Genomic DNA, 16,216 nt, shown 5'->3' with positions numbered 1-16,216 from the left:
AGCGCCAGCGTTAAGTTTTCCACCTAGTCTCCAGTGTGCGCCTGCTCAGTAAATAGAACAAGCTTTATCCCATCTTACTCCCCCAACTTCATTTTGGAAAGACCATTTCCAGGAATAAAGATAATTCATTATTAGATTTTCAATTCTTAATACTGAGAACCCAGCAAAGGAATTTCTGCCAAAAGAAACAGTATGTTCTAGCACTGTTAACAGACACATGATAAAAACAAGCTTCTGTTCCCTCCCCCTCCATCAAGAGTTCAACTACACATCAACAGTTACATTTTTGCACCTGTCAATTCAGATAAACTAATGTTAATTCCTGTGACACACTTAAGAATGCAAAGCAGTGTGTAAAAAATCATAACCTATCACAGCTAGAAAGTACTCAAAAGTTGCAGAACCCTATATTTTAACATAAATTCTGTGCATGTACACCATACAGGAAAATTCTCCTAAAGTTGTCTCTCTGGCATTAATTCTGCTCTATCTACTTAAATAAGTTACTGTTTAAACTTACCAAGTGATGAAAGAGGCTAGTTTACTTGACATATAGCAGTGGTAAATTCAAATATACACCCAAATATTCTCTCTGCCATTTAATTTTATCATAAAACCTAACTTTTAAAATGTTGAATTTAGGACATTTCCATTTCCTAGGCAACATTTCCACTTTTAACAAAAGAATATAACTTCAATAAAGGATGAGAAAGGATAGTCTGTGATAGCGAAGTCCTTTTAAATTAAGAAAGGAGGGAGGTAAGGGATAAAAAAGAAAGAAAAAACCATCCAGAGGTTAAAAAGAATAAAACATCTGTATGAACTGATATGAAATGACAGCTAAAAGACACTAGTAAGTAAAAAGAGCATGGTGCATGACAGTATGAACAGTGTGTTTAGAAATATTTGTGAGTACTGGCCGGGCGCGGTGGCTCAAGCCTGTAATCTCAGCACTCTGGGAGGCCGAGACGGGCGGATCACGAGGTCAGGAGATCGAGACCATCCTGGCTAATACGGTGAAACCCCCGTCTCTACTAAAAAAATACAAAAAACTAGCCGGGCGCAGTGGCGGGCGCCTGTAGTCCCAGCTACTAGGGAGGCTGAGGCAGGAGAATGGCGGGAACCCGGGAGGCGGAGCTTGCAGTGAGCTGAGATCCGGCCACTGCACTCCAGCCTGGGCGACAGAGCGAGACTCCGTATATTTGTGAGTACTGTATGAATTCATACCCATGGGATATCTGGAAGATTACAAAGACAAGAGGTAACAGTGGTTTCCTGGGGTTGGGGCAGGGCCAGGAACACAGGACTGGAGGCTGGAAGTCAAGAGCATGATTTACTACATCCTAACATATACTTTTTGAATTTTTTTTAACTTTTCCCATATACATATGGTATTATTACCTTTAAAAAAAAATTCTAGGGTGTAAGAACCCTATAATGATTTACAATCAAACTACATTCTTAAACAGTTCTATATCAAGGATCTAGAACTAGAAATACCATTTGACCCAGCCATCCCAAAGGATTATAATCATGCTGCTATAAAGACACATGCACACAGATGTTTACTGCGGCACTATTCACAATAGCAAAGACTTGTAACCAAACCAAATGTCCATCAATGATAGACGGGATTAAGAAAATGTGGCACATGTACACCATGGAACACTATGCAGCCATAAAAAAGGATGAGTTCATGTCCTTTGTAGGGACATGGATGAAGCTGGAAACCATCATTCTCAGCAAACATATCACAAGGACAAAAAACCAAACACCACATGTTCTCATTCATAGGTGGGAATTGAACAATGAGAACACTTGGACACAGGAAGGGGAACATCACACACTGGGGCCTGTTGTGGGGTGGGGGGAGAGGGGAAGGATAACATTAGGAGTTATACCTAATGTAATGTTAATGGGTGCAGCACACCAACATGGCACATGTACACATATGTAACAAATCTGCACGTTGTGCATATATACCCTAGAACTTAAATTTTAAAAAAAGGCCGGGCGCGGTGGCTCACGCCTGTAATCCCAGCACTTTGGGAGGCCGAAGCGGGCGGATCACGAGGTCAGGAGATCGAGACCATCCTGGCTAACACAGTGAAACCGTGTCTCTACTAAAAATACAAAAAATTAGCCGTGCGTGGTGGCGGGCGCCTGTAGTCCAGCTACTCGGGAGGCTGAGGCAGGAGAATGGCGTAAACCCGGGAGGCGGAGCTTGCAGTTAGCCGAGATGGCGCCACTGAACTCCAGCCTGGGCGACAGAGTGAGACTCTGTCTCAAAAAAAAAAAAAAAAAAAAAATTCTATAATCATAGGATTAGAAAGAGGTTCCAGAGGGCTAGTCCTCTGTCCCAGGCAGGTCTGTACCTACACAATTCCATAAAGTGTTTTCTTCCCTGTTAAAGAGGCTAAATGAATAAAATTCATGTCCTGCCTCGGCCAACTGTAATTCTAACTACAAACAAAGTGAATTTAGAGGCCAGGCGCAGTGGCTCACGCCTATAATCTCAGCACTTTAGGAGGCCAAGGCGGGCGGATCACGAACACGGTCAGATTGAGACCATCCTGGCTAAAACGGTGAAACCCTGTCTCTACTAAAAATAAAAAATTAGCCAGGTGTGGTGGCAGGTGCCTGTGGTCCCAACTACTTGAGAGGCTGCGGCAGGAGAATGGCGGGAACCCGGTAGGCGGAGCTTGCAGTCAGCTGAGATCACGCCACTGCACTCTAGCCTGGGCGACAGAGTGAGACTCCGTTTCAAAAAAAAAAAAAAAAAGGTGAATTTAGAGGTATAAGGGAATTTTATAAAAGCAGTCTCATTTAGTTTAATCCAATCTTACTGGGCATCCTTTTAAAATTCCTATCAATTAGCCGGGCACAGTGCCTCAGGCCTATAATCCCAGCACTTCAGGCAGGCCGAGGTGGGCGGATCACGAAGTCAGGAGATCGAGGCCATCCTGGCCCACCCCTACTAAAAATACAAAAATTAGCTGGGCGTGGCGGCACATGCCTGTAATCCCAGCTACTCAGGAGGCTGAGGCAGGAGAATCGCTTGAACCTGGGAGGCAGAGGTTGCAGTGAGCTGAGATTGCGCCACTGTACTTTCAGCCTGGCAACAAGCTAGACTCCGTTTCAAAAAATTTTTTTAAATATATATATATATCCTATCAATCCACTCACATCAAGATTTCTACTAAGAAATCATCTCTTTACATTTCCAAATTAAATGATACAATAAACCCTCTAATTTGGTGGGCTATGCCAGTATTCACCAAATTAAAACAGCACATTAAAATATAAAGGTACAACAAAATAATTCTAGATTTAAGGGAATACAGTCTACAAGCAAAGGTCTAAAAAAAAAACGAGTATGCATATATTTACTATGTTACTTTTCTTACCAGAAATTTTACAGGAAGTAATGCAAATTTGAGTCAGCATGGTTTCTACAATCAGTCAACATGAAAGCCTAATAATGTAATATACAACTAGAACCTTGCAACAATTTTTTCCTAAAGCAAATTCCCTTCATGTCAATAGCCACTTTTATTTCCCCTTAAAATAAGTATAAAAAATCTAATCTGTCAACAGTAAATAATTTATCCTCCTGAAGAGCTAGGCATTTTCCTCAAATTCTTTCATTAATTCAAATATTTACAGAACATGTACTATGGGTCACATACTCTTACAGGTGCAAGAGCTGTAAGCAAAACAAAAATTTCTGTCGGGATGGATCTTACACTGGGCAGAAAAAAAGAAATTAAAATGTCACTGCTCTGGAGAAAAATTTGAAGTAGGGGAATTAGCAGTGCCAGACGGAGGGGGGGTTCCAATTTTAAATAAGGCTAACAGGAAAGGCTTCACTGAAAAAAGTGACTTTTTAATCCAAGAGCTGAGAGTGTGAGCCAAACAGGTATTTGGGGAGCATTTTAGGCAGAGGATTAACTGCTGCAAAGGTTATGAGGTGGGGACAAGCTTAGAGTATGCTAGGAACAAGGGAACCAATGCTACTGGAACAGAGAGGACAATGGAATGAATCGAGTCAGAGAAATAAAAGCCTTATAGGCCACTAAAAGCATTTGACTTTTATTCAGAGAATGATGCCTCTCCAAATGAAGCCAATGAAGGGTTTCACTCAAGAGTGACAACTCAAAGCCATAAAAAATAATGAAATCATATCCTCTGCAGCAACATGGATACAGCTGAAGGCCATTATCATAAGCAAATTAACGCAGGAACAGAAAACCAAATACCGCATGTTCTCACTTATAAGTGGGAGCTAAACACTGAGTACACATAGACTCAAAGAGGGGAACAGCAGACACTGGGGGCCACTTGAGGGTGGAGGGTGAGAGGAGGGTGGGGGTTGAAAAACTACTTATCAGGTACTGTGCTCGCTAGCTGGTGACAAGGTGACAAAATCATTTGTACACCAACCCGAGCGACATTCAATTTACCCATGTGACAAACCTGCACATGTACACGCTGACCCTAACATAAAAGCCGAAAAAGGAGGGGAAAAAAAGAGTGACAACTTAGGTTTTACAAAGGATCACTCTATCTGCTATGTGGAGACATTACAAAAATTGTAAGGGTGGAAGCAAGGAGACTAGTAGAGATAATGGTAGCCTAGACCAGGGTAACAGCAGGAGGGAAGATATGAAGGGGTCAGTTTCAAGATATACTTTGATGTGGGATTTGTCCACAGACTGGATATAGAGTTATGAAAAACAGTAAAGGCTCTGAGTAACTACAGAACTTGTGGAGTCTAACTTAACATTCAGAGACTACTCAGACAATAGATTGTAAAATCTTCTCAACCATCAAAGTAGTAGGGAAATTACTCTGTAAAATGCTACTGTACCTATTGTATTTTGACCACTTGGGGATAAAAAGTGTCTGAAAACTTGTAAACTAAAAAAAAATCTCACCTTTACTAATTAAACACTCATCTTCTGATTAACTGGTCTCAAACTGAAAATTTATTCATCTCTAATGACCTACTGCCAAATCAAGTAGATAGAACAACAGTTCTATCTTTCTTTTTTTTTTTTGGAGACAGAGTCTCGCTCTGTCGCCCAGGCTGGAGCGCAGTGGTGTGATCTTGGTTTACTGCAACCTCTGCCTCCTGAGTTCAAGCAATTCTCCTGCCTCGGCCTCCCGAGTAGCTGGGATTACAGGTGTACACCACCATACCTGGCTAATTTTTGTATTTTTAGTAGAGACAGGGTTTCACCATGTTGGTCAGGCTGGTCTCGACCTCCTGACCTTGTGATCTGCTGGCCTCGGGCGTCCCAAAGTGCTGGGATTACAGGCGTGAGCCACCGCGCCCTGCCAGAAAAACAGTTCTATCTATCCTCTGCGCTACCTACCTTTGTTTGTCCCTCTACTGTTCCATTTACCAAACTAAAACTGAATAATCTAGCCTCTTGAAACTTAGATTTAAATTAATATTAGTTTCCCTCCCTATCCACAACAACTACAGTATTAAAGTTGATAAAGAGGTACCAATTCAATTCTACACAAATTAGAATCCAAAATGTCAGTGAATAAGCCAAAAACAAGATTTTTTTTAATGTTAAAAAAATTTTTTTGGCTGGGTGCGGTGGCTGATGCTGGTAATCCCAGCACTTTGGAAGGCCAAGACGGGCAGATCACCTGAGGTCAGGAGTTCGAGACCAGCCTGGCCAACATGGCAAAACCCTGTCTCTACTAAAAATAAAAAAATTAGCCAGGCGTGGTGGGTGCCTGTAGTCCCAGCTCAGGAGGCTGAGAAAGAAGAATTGCTTGAATCCGGGAGGCGGAGGTTGCAGTGAGCCAAGATCACGCCACTGTACTCCAACCTGGGCAACAGAGCAAAACTTCGTCTCAAAAAGAAAAAAAAAATTTCATAGTTAGTCCCTTGGTTATTCCCACTTTTCCACTTCCTCATTTAAGGAGGGAACTCAAGACTCAAGTTCCAGTACAGAAATCAATAATCAGTTCTATAAAAAGAAATCATGACCTTGATGGTGGGAAAACGTCTTAACATTTCAAAACCAGTAGAAGATACATGGCCAGCCACTCAGAAAGATAAGGGAAGCAATTAGTCAACAATCGCACCTGCTTCTGAGAACAGTGACAGTTATTCACTGAAGTCCTGTGGGTCCTGTTCCCACCAAAATGAAAAGGGAGTGGTTTTTAGATGTGCATGTACCCTGGTGATTAACAGTTGTACTTTTCTAGTAATTTTTACCTCTACAAATAACTAAAAGACAAAAATTGCACTAAATATTTTCAGGCCACACTTATAAATATTTACTTTACAATTTTGTACTCCATTTTTCCTCTAAAGATTTGCAATTCTCAAAACGAATCTCTTGTCCCAAAATGGTATTTTCCTTTCATAAATAAAATTTAAATGCAGGTTAACACCACTATGGCCAACGCTGACTTTCTCTTTAAAAAGTATTTGAATAGCACTGGTAATAACATTTAAAAATCCTAACAGCACAATCCTAATATTGAGTATTAATCTAATTGTTTTCAGTTAATCTTCTAAAAATTACATTAAATAGTTCTACTAAATGGATTCTATTCATCAATAATTTTGTGATAAAAGTATCATGGCTATCTTTTCTATGGGGTTTATGTTTAAAGACTTTATGTGCATTTTAAGACTCCCAAGCCCCTTTATTATAAAGTTTAGGCACATTCTTTTCCTAAATAACTTTGGTAACCTTCTTAAGGATAGGAACTATCTCCAATTCAGTTGCTTCCCCAAAAAGTTAAATTCTAACATTTGTTTTCTTTCCTCCTCCCATCCTACTTGCTTTAATCTCAAAGGGCTAATTTTCCCAGAGAACAACTTAAGTCTTAATCATTTTAATTTAGTTTCCAACATCACTATACATTAACCCAAGAACCACTGAATCAATAATTTCATTAATAAATAACTTAAGATTCTGAACTTCAATTGTAATAAAGCAAATTCAGTAGTAAAAATCCAAAAAAACACCTGGATTCAGCCTGTTAACACCACATTGAAATGTTTTCTGAGCTATATCAGGACAGTTAGAATGACTGTAACAGCTGCAAGTTCCCTGAGGTTGCAAAATAGATACTTGGGAAAGGTTATTTGAATCACCTTTCAAAATAACCTACAGCACAGGAGTAGCATGCAAAGTAAAAACTTTCAGGCTATTGCTCACATTATTTCAAATATATATTTGAAATATATATATATTTCAAATCTCTCAGAACTTAGTAGTCTATGGGTCAACTTAACTCTTTTCATTTCCCCATTTTGTCAAATGTACTCGGCATATTTAAAGGTCCTGTTCCAGCATTAACCCCCAAAGAGAGGGAGGGAAACTCTCTATGGACAAGACACAGAATAAAAACATCCCAAAATACATCTTGTCAGCATAAATTACTTTGTTTGAGCCCCAGAAATGTTTCTGCTGCTCAGGCACTCTGGTCCAAGTTTCCCCTATAACTGGGTAAGTTACACTTCACTTCTTCTCCTAAACTTGCTTTTTATAAATTACATTATAGTTCACAGACATATGTTTGTGTACTGGGTATAATACAAGATACACAGTCAAGAATCCAAATCATTCTATTTGAAGCTGCTGGTGGCCTTTTAAAATGTACTGTCTATCCACTAATTGTCCAATAATGGCGTACTTCCACAAAACACAGTAACATTACGATCTTTAAAAACCACACAGTGAAAGGAAATATTTCATACTACATATTAACGTGAAATAAAAATGGTGAAATAACTCTATAATGCCATGTCAAGGAGTTATTCTTTACTCACTAGCTTAGTTCAACATGGATTAACCTTCCTTTTTTTTTTTTTTTTGAGATGGAGTCTCGCTCTGTCGCCCAGGCTGGAGTGCAGTGGCCGGATCTCAGCTCACTGCAAGCTCCGCCTCCTGGGTTTACGCCATTCTCCTGCCTCAGCCTCCCAAGTAGCTGGGACTACAAGCGCCCGCCACCTCGCCCGGCTAGTTTTTTGTATTTTTTTAGTAGAGTCGGGGTTTCACGGTGTTAGCCAGGATGGTCTCGATCTCCTGACCTCGTGATCCGCCCGTCTCGGTCTCCCAAAGTGCTGGGATCCTTTTCTTTCTAATTAAAGAATGTAAAATTCAATCTTTCTCGTTCTCTTCCTCCAAATGTTTACTGAGACGAGGGACAATATGTCACCTCTGAATTATACCAAAATGCAGCACAGCCAATCTTCGAACAAGCATTTGCAGAGACATGTGCACATCATACAAACACTATCCAGGATCAAGCTCCTAGAAGAATCAACGTGGGTGAAAAATGCTTGATTGGTATTAAGTTTTCATATTAACACCATATATTTTAAAGATACAAAGTAAGCGTGAGAAGAATGGAATAGGATTAAGGCTTCTGAAGAAAGGTAAAACTTTTATAATAGAAAACTGGTAGAAACAGTGAAGAACCATGGTAGTGTGACATGACAAAGGGCTTAGTCTTTGGTTAGATAACTCTGGAGAAGCCTTGACCAGGCTGAGAATTTCAGACCAATTCAAATGCAATAAAAGCTCTTAGGAATTTAAAAGCAGAACAGTGGTAAAAAAGCAACTCTTTGCTCACTGAGAAAGAGAGCAAATATTGTCGTATTTATGGGCCTCCTCTGATCTACTGAGCAAGCAGCTCCATAATCACCAAAAAGCTTAACAAAAATATTCTTTCAACTTACTAAATCGTAGTCAACAGATAATGAGTTTAACTAAATTCAACTAAATTCTACCCGTTGATGACCTCCAAATGAAGACCCCATCTAAAAAAACAATTGAGAATACAGTCTGTGACTTATATTTAAAGTACTTTTCAACCAGAAAGGCCAAATTTGCATAACTTAAACTAATCACCAAAAGGAAACTTGTTTGTAACCACACATGTGGAATGAAAATAATGTCACTAGAATCTATTGTTTCTCCATCATATCCTTCTCTAGTTGCTGACAAATCCTGCTGGTGACTCATATCCTTCTGCATTAACCAGTCTCTCCGTTCCCTAATGAAAGGCTTTTCACCAATAATGGAAAATACAATACACAACTATTTGTTCTGCTACTAAAAACAAATACAAACATGTGTACATAAATCCAATTTACAAATACTGTGGTGATACAACCTAGTGAATGTTTCCTGTAAAACAGTTGGGAAAATAAAAAGATGGTCAAATTTAAACAAAAACTAAAGGACAAATGGAAGAAAACAGACCTGATTGTGAATTTGAATTCCTGTCAAACAATACATTTAGTTAACAGCCAACATATCTGACCACTGCAGAAATAAAAATATAAAGTAATTTATCTGATCTGCTAAAACAAATATATCATGTGTACATTTTATGCCAAAAGAATTAAAGTTTTGAGAAGAATAAAATTTCAAATAAAAAATACTATGAGAGAAATTAAATACACCACTTCTTTAAAGGCAAAGACTGTTCTAATGTTCAAAATATTTTTTCAAACCAGGCTCAACTAGCAAAAAAAGGGTCACAAAAAAGCCTAATCTTAAAATTCTCAACAATTTAAAAAGCCAACATTGTGTAATGTCAATTTATATTCAAATGATGAAATTTAGTGTCTAGGCCACTTAAAATGAAGTGGATGCTGTGTTAATGTAACCTGTGGGCAAGAAAATCAGTATAGGCAAACAAAAACCATCTATATTCAAGTCACATAAAAATACCCGTATAGTGGCTCACGCCTGTAATTCCAGCACTTTGGGAGGCCGAGACGGGCGGATCACGAGGTCAGGAGATCGAGACCTTCCTGGATAACACGGTGAAACCCCGTCTCTACTAAGAGTACAAAAAAACTAGCCGGGCGTAGTGGCGGGCGCCTGTAGTCCCAGGTACTCAGGAGGTTGAGGCAGGAGAATGGCGTGAACCCGGGAGGTGGAGCTTGCAGTGAGCCGAGATCGCGCCACTGCACTCCAGCCTGGGCGACTGAGCAAGACTCTGTCTCAAAAACAGTAAAAAAAAAAAAAAAAAATTATATATATATATATATATATATATAAAATCCGTATAATCTGTCAGCTCCTCACAGTCATTTTTCTGGGAAAGATTTCGGAGTCCTGTAAATCTACACTGACTGAACAAACAGTGCAGGAAAGGAGTCATTCTCTCACCTGAGTCCTGGTAACTCCACAATGGGGAACTGTGGAAAGCAGACAGACAGCATTGCTGTGCAGCTTCTTTCATGGAGGTGCTAGGGTAGTGACAGTTTCTGGTTGAGCCTAGACCTCTACCACTCCAAAGAGCAAAAAGATTTTCACACAATATGTACCTCAGCTCTACACTAAACAACCTAAAAGGCTTCAAGTGCTAAGACAGTGGCCAGGGAGTCAAGGGAGCCCATAGAATGAGCCCATAGAATAGAATTCAGCCAATAAAATAAAGGATAATGAGATAAAGCTAACTGCCACCTCTATACGTAGTAATAGTTCAAAAGATGAAAATGGCGAAAAGATTTTTTCTTTTTTTTGAGACCGGGTCTCCCTCTGTCTCCCAGGCTAGACTATAGTGGCACAATCTCGGCTCACTTCAGCCTTGACCTCCCAGGCTCCAGTGATCCTTTCAACTTTAGCCTCCCGAGTAGCTGGAACTACAGGCTCATGCCACTATGCCTGGCTAGTTTTTGTATTTTTTGTAGAGATGGTGTCTCTATGTTGCCCAGGCTGGTCTCGAATTCCTGGCCTCAAGTGATCCTCCCGTGTCTGCCTCCCAAAATGAGCCACTGTGCCTAGCCAAGACTTTTCTAATATTCACAGATTAAGAGACTCAAATCACCATCTCCCAAAGTAATTAAAACCAGTGGCATCCACTGTTCAACAGAGGTTTAAGAACTTTAAGCCCCTAAAAGGAAAAAAAAAAAAATTATTCGCTGCTATCTATTGATAATCTTTAACCTAGATTCTAAAACCTGGGATTTAATAATCAAATCCCGGTACTTTGGGAGGCCAAGGCGAGCAGCTCGCGCCTGAGCTCAGGGGTTCAAGACCAGCCTGGGTAACATAGCAAAACCCTGTCTCTACTAAAAATACAAAAATTAGCGGGACATGGTGGCGCACACCTATAATCCCAGCTGAAGCAGGACAATCGTTTGAACCTAGGAGGTGAAGGCTGCAGTGAGCTGAGGTCGCACTACTGCACTCCAGCCTGGGCAACAGAGTAAGACTCTGTCTGGAAAAACAACAACAACAACAACAATCTATAAATAAATGTCCTTATCTGTAAAGCTAAAAGAATACTACTTACAGGATTATTGAATTTTAAATGAGACAATACATGATTTGGCATAAGAAATGAACATGGAAACCTAAACCCTAAAAGTATAATACTGAACTTTACCAGTACCCCAAGATCTCTACCATCACCCTATTCAATAAACATAACTAAGTCCACCATGTTAAAACTAGATCCCATCTTCTATTCAACAAATATAGCTGATGGACTAGCACCCAAATAAATCAACCAAACTTAGTTTCACAAAAACTTAAGCTTCATTCTTCCAAGACCAAGAGCAACAGCTAAAAACGTATGCACCTGCTCCCTCTGCATCTTGTTTGTAAATACATTAGTTTTCTAGGCTTCACTGGTTACCAATCCCCACATTACAACAAAAAGGAAAAAGTATATGCAAATCCTGTAAAATAAATCCGTACTAAATTTCAACTTTGTGTCTGAAAATTGTAAAGTGTTCCTTAATTACTGCATAAGGAAATACTACCTTTATCGGACAAAATGAATAAAAGTTAATTCTTAAGAAAATAAATCCAATTTACCTTGTTTGAAATTTTTTTCAAGTCAACTATATATGGGGCTCTGATACTATGTTTTTTCAAAGCTACACACAAAAGTATTCAAACATTTACTCTTCCCAGTGCTACAAAGTTCAATGATGTTGTAAATGGTTTCTGCCTATAAATTTGGTTTGTTCAAATTAAATATTACTTGACTGACTCAGAGGGAGTGGCCTGACTTTTGCTGTTCTGAGTCAGAAAATACCCCGTTCAGCAGTTCGAAACTATTTTTCATCTATAAAGGTGTTTGAAAATGCCAGCCTTTTCCAGCTACAAAATCTGTTGCCTTAGTAGAAAGATCTTAGTGACAATAATACTTTGAATCTGTAGTTCAATTTATAATTAACAAAATGCTTTCACATGTGTATTCTCACTTATTCTGATTTAAGTGTCCCACATGGCTCAACAGAGAAACTTTCATATGGTGGTTAAGTTCTAGTTCACTCTTGGCCCCAATAAATATATTCTCTTTTTTCCAAAAAATAAAACATAAAAGGCTGTTGCATTTCTTTAACCAGACTTCTCTCACGCAGACATATCCCAGGTGCCTCATAAAAACTGTCTCAAAGCACACACCCCAAGAGAGTTTCAAGGCAGCATCTCCTCCCACATAAAAGCCTAGCTTAGGCCCCAAAGAGCCTCCAGTCAGCATCTCCTAAATGATCCCCTTGCCTCCAGCCTTCTCCATTAGTTTCAACAGCTCTCCTAAGTACAAGCTGCTAGGTCATCATGTGGATGAGAAACCTCAATGTAAGACGAGCTATTGAGAAAGCAGTATGATGTATTGGAAAAATCAACGGCTTTGGAGTCAAAGACCTGGATTTTTAATCCAGCACTAATTCTTATTATCTGTGTGACCTGGGACAAGTTACTTAACCTTTTGAGTTTCTGTATCTCTTCTTCTCACCACTGTAAATCCATGGGAGCTCATCGCTGTATCCCTAGTGCCGGGCAAACAGAAGTGGTTCAAAATAAGCCAAATGGATGCAAATGAAGATACCACCGTTCTTGTAGTTGTGAGAATTAAATGAATATAAAAAGCACCTGTAGCACAGTAGGCAATTAACACTAATTAATTCCTTCCCTCACTGAATAGTCACAATACTATTTACTATTTCTTTCTTATTTTTTTGAGAGAGGGTCTCACTGGCTCACCGCAGCCTTGACTTCCTGAACTCACAAGTTCCTCTCACCTCAGCCTCCAGGATAGCTGGAACTACCGGCACATACTACCATGCCTAACTTTGGTATGTTCTGTAGAAATGGAGTCACCATGTTGCCCAGGCTGGTCTTGAACTCCTGGGCTCAATCGATCCTCCTGCCTCAGTCTCCCAAAGTGCTAGGATTACAGGCGTGAGCCACCTCGCTCAGCCAAAAAATGTAATTTCTAACTTTAATTACACATCAATGATTTTGCCTGTAATTCTATTATGTTCACGATCAAGGACCACCTCGCGCCTGTTAATCCTAGCACTTTGGGAGGCCAAGGCAGGTGAATCAGTGGCGGTCAGGAGTTCGAGACCAGCCTGGCCAACAAGGTGAAACCCCGTCTCTACTAAAAATATGAAAATTAGCTGGGTGTGGTGGCGCACACTTGTATTCTCAGCCACTTGGGAGGCTGAGGCGGGAGATTACTTGAACCTGGGAAGCCTGGGCAACAGAGTGAGACTCCATCTCAAAAAACAAAACCAAAAACAAAAGGACCATACCACTTTTTGCTTATACTGAAAAACTATCAACTTCTAAGAGACAATTATTTTTAAGATAACATCATTTTTAATATTATATCAAAGTGTAAAATCCCTATCGAGGTACTACTCTTCATCAAGAATCCCTACTTTTACAACTCAAGAATGGGAAAAGTCTATGTCAATAATTTGTCCATTCATTATGAAACTTAAAAACGCCAAGATCAGAATACCAGCAAACAACTTCTCACCATCTTCACCAATACAATGGTGTGCTGGCAAGTGATTCTGAAGCCCTGATAATGTGTCATTCTGCATCCTTAACTTCCTTTTGCACATTCGGCAAGGCATAACTTCACTCACTTCCCTCTGAAACTACTCTGTTACAGAGCATGACAGCAAGTACCATATTCCAACTCAGCAGTGGTTGTAGTTTGGTGACTCCAGACAAACATTTGCTGAATGCCTACAGTGACACTAGAACTGTGGGTCACTGCTAATTTCTTGACAAATTCCAGGAAATAATAAACTAGCCTACAGTTTAATTTACCTAACAATAAGATACTCTTCACCTGAAAAACCAGCAGTACTTTACAAAAGTTTATGCTCCTGAACACTCTACAGGCCAGAGTGTAGGATCTTGGGCAACAAACAAAATTCTTTTCGTTAGCTCTCAAGGACCCCAGACTAGGATAGGATGGCATCCTTGACAAATTTGAAAATTTACTTTGAAGTCATGAAACGTGGGAGAAAAAAACGTATAGAACAACAACAAAAAAAAAAACACACCACATCTTTTCTGGGGGAAAAAAAATTAAAATGCCAGAGCCAGAAGATCATAGTCCCACTAGGAGAAACTTATACCCCCTTTCCTCATACTTGAACCTGAGGACCCAGGGACAAGATGCTCCCGGAAAGAACTCCCTAACCCAACACACCACGGTTCACTATCGCCACACACAAAGACGAAGGGGAAGGGCCTCCAGGATGCCTGCTCACACACTGGACACACGCCGGCACACCCTGCCACACTCCCGCCTCTGACACGCACCTTCTCACCGACACACACCATGTTCTCCCCCTACACTCACCCGCTCTCTATCACACTCTCAACTCTCTCCTCCCCCACTTCTCACTCATGTACCCCCACCCCTCATGCCCACACACTCCCCGCACACCCATACCCTCCCCCGCCTTCACCCACACTCCCCCAACATCGACACTGCCCCCCGACCCGCTCCCACTCCCCCCACCTTCTCGCACCGACACTCAGCCCTGTCCCCCACTCACACGCCCTCCCTCACCAACTCACACTCTCCCCCACGCTCGCACAGCTCTCCCCCTTCCACATACACGAGCCCGCGCCTCGCTCACCCACCCTCGCTCCCCCGCCCCGGCCCGGCCCTCCTTCCGGGGACGTGTCTCCGGCCTGTACTAATGGCTGCGGCGCCTCCCGCCCTCCCCTTCCCCGAGGCCCCCGGCGCCGGCGCGGGGGCCGCCCGGGAGGGGCGCACTCACGCTGGCGAGCTGGGGACTGGGCATTGAAGTCCGGCGGCGGCGGGAGCGAGGAGGCGCCTCTCTCCTCAGTCACCTCGGCGGCGGCGGCGGCGGCGGTAGCGGTGGCGGCGGCGGCGACGACTCCCCCCCAGCCTCGGCGCGCGACACCCGGCCCGGCCCGGCGGCGGCGGCTGCGGCGCGTCTCCACGAGTCCGTCTTGCTGCTGCTGCTGCGGTCGCCGCTGCGTCTCCTGCTGCCGCCGCTGCCCCCGCTGCCGCCGCTGCCCTGTGGCGTCGCCTCGCGCCGTGCCCGGCCGCCGCTGCCGCTCCAGCCGCTCACGGACGGACGACGGTTACAGCCCGGCCGATCGCGCCGCCGCCACCACCGCTGCGCGCGCAGCCGGAACCAGCTCCCGCCGCCGCCCCTCAGGGGGCGCTGCGGGGCGCGGCTCAAGGGGCAGCTGACCCGCCCTCCGCGTTCGCTGACTGGCTGGCCGGCCGGCTCGCGGGCGGTTGGGCCCGCCCACCTGCCCCGCGGGGCGCTGACCCACTGCCCTGGGCGCCTCCCCCCGCTCCTCCTCCTGGTGGTTCGTTCCGCTCCGCACTCCGGGCTACGGAAGGCGAGTCCATGTGACCGGGGAGGGAAAGGCAGAACGTGGCCTGGGGAATCGTTCGCCCACGCTGCGCCCCGCCCATCCGCACCTGGGCTGGGTCGAGGGCCTGCAGTCGAAGTGTGACCCGCAAGGTCGAAGAGTTCTTTTTCGCTCCTCGGCCGTCAGGCCTGGGGTCAGATCCTGATGGGACAGGGTAGCCACCAAGTCCTGTGCTTGGGGATTTCCAACTCAGAAGTGGGAACCTGGGCAGCTCAGTTCTTGGCTGCTCTTCCTGAGGCCCCAAATAAATGGCGTGTGCATCTTCGTGGAGGATATTAATACGCCACCCCCGGCTCTGCCCACAAGACACACACACATCCTAAGAACTGTCCCTGACAAGCCAAAATTCAGACTTTCAGGATGTAGGATCTTGGGCAAGTGATTCCCTCTCTCCAAGTATTATCAACTATAAAGTGGAAATAATAATCAACAACCTCATGGGCTCTTTCACGATGGATGATAACGTATGAAAACGCTTGAGAAAGGCCGGGCGCGGTGGCTCATGCCTCTAATCCCAGCACTCTGGGAGGCCGAGGCGG

At 42.8% G+C, this 16,216-nt stretch overlaps 1 protein-coding gene across 4 annotated transcripts in view; it reads right to left on the bottom strand.

Moving 5' to 3' along the window:
- PTP4A2 (protein tyrosine phosphatase 4A2) overlaps window positions 1–15,414 on the bottom strand; it is a 30,820-nt gene extending 15,406 nt beyond the window's left edge. For 2 of the 4 annotated variants that reach the window (XM_033227344.1, XM_033227345.1), the window contains exon 1: window positions 15,047–15,191. The gene's annotated coding sequence lies outside the window, so the exon portion shown is untranslated. Of the gene's footprint in view, window positions 1–10,166; window positions 10,266–15,046 lie in introns of those variants that run through there. The other 2 variants (XM_033227342.1, XM_033227343.1) reach the window with 2 other exon arrangements.
- Between the last annotated feature and the right edge of the window lie 802 nt (window positions 15,415–16,216).

Source organism: Trachypithecus francoisi, unplaced genomic scaffold (assembly GCF_009764315.1).
Source record: "Trachypithecus francoisi isolate TF-2019V2 unplaced genomic scaffold, Tfra_2.0 Lachesis_group12, whole genome shotgun sequence".
Taxonomy (NCBI): domain Eukaryota; kingdom Metazoa; phylum Chordata; class Mammalia; order Primates; family Cercopithecidae; genus Trachypithecus; species Trachypithecus francoisi.
The sequence above is the reverse complement of the archived record's forward strand: the minus strand, read 5'-3'. Positions and strand labels throughout refer to the sequence as shown.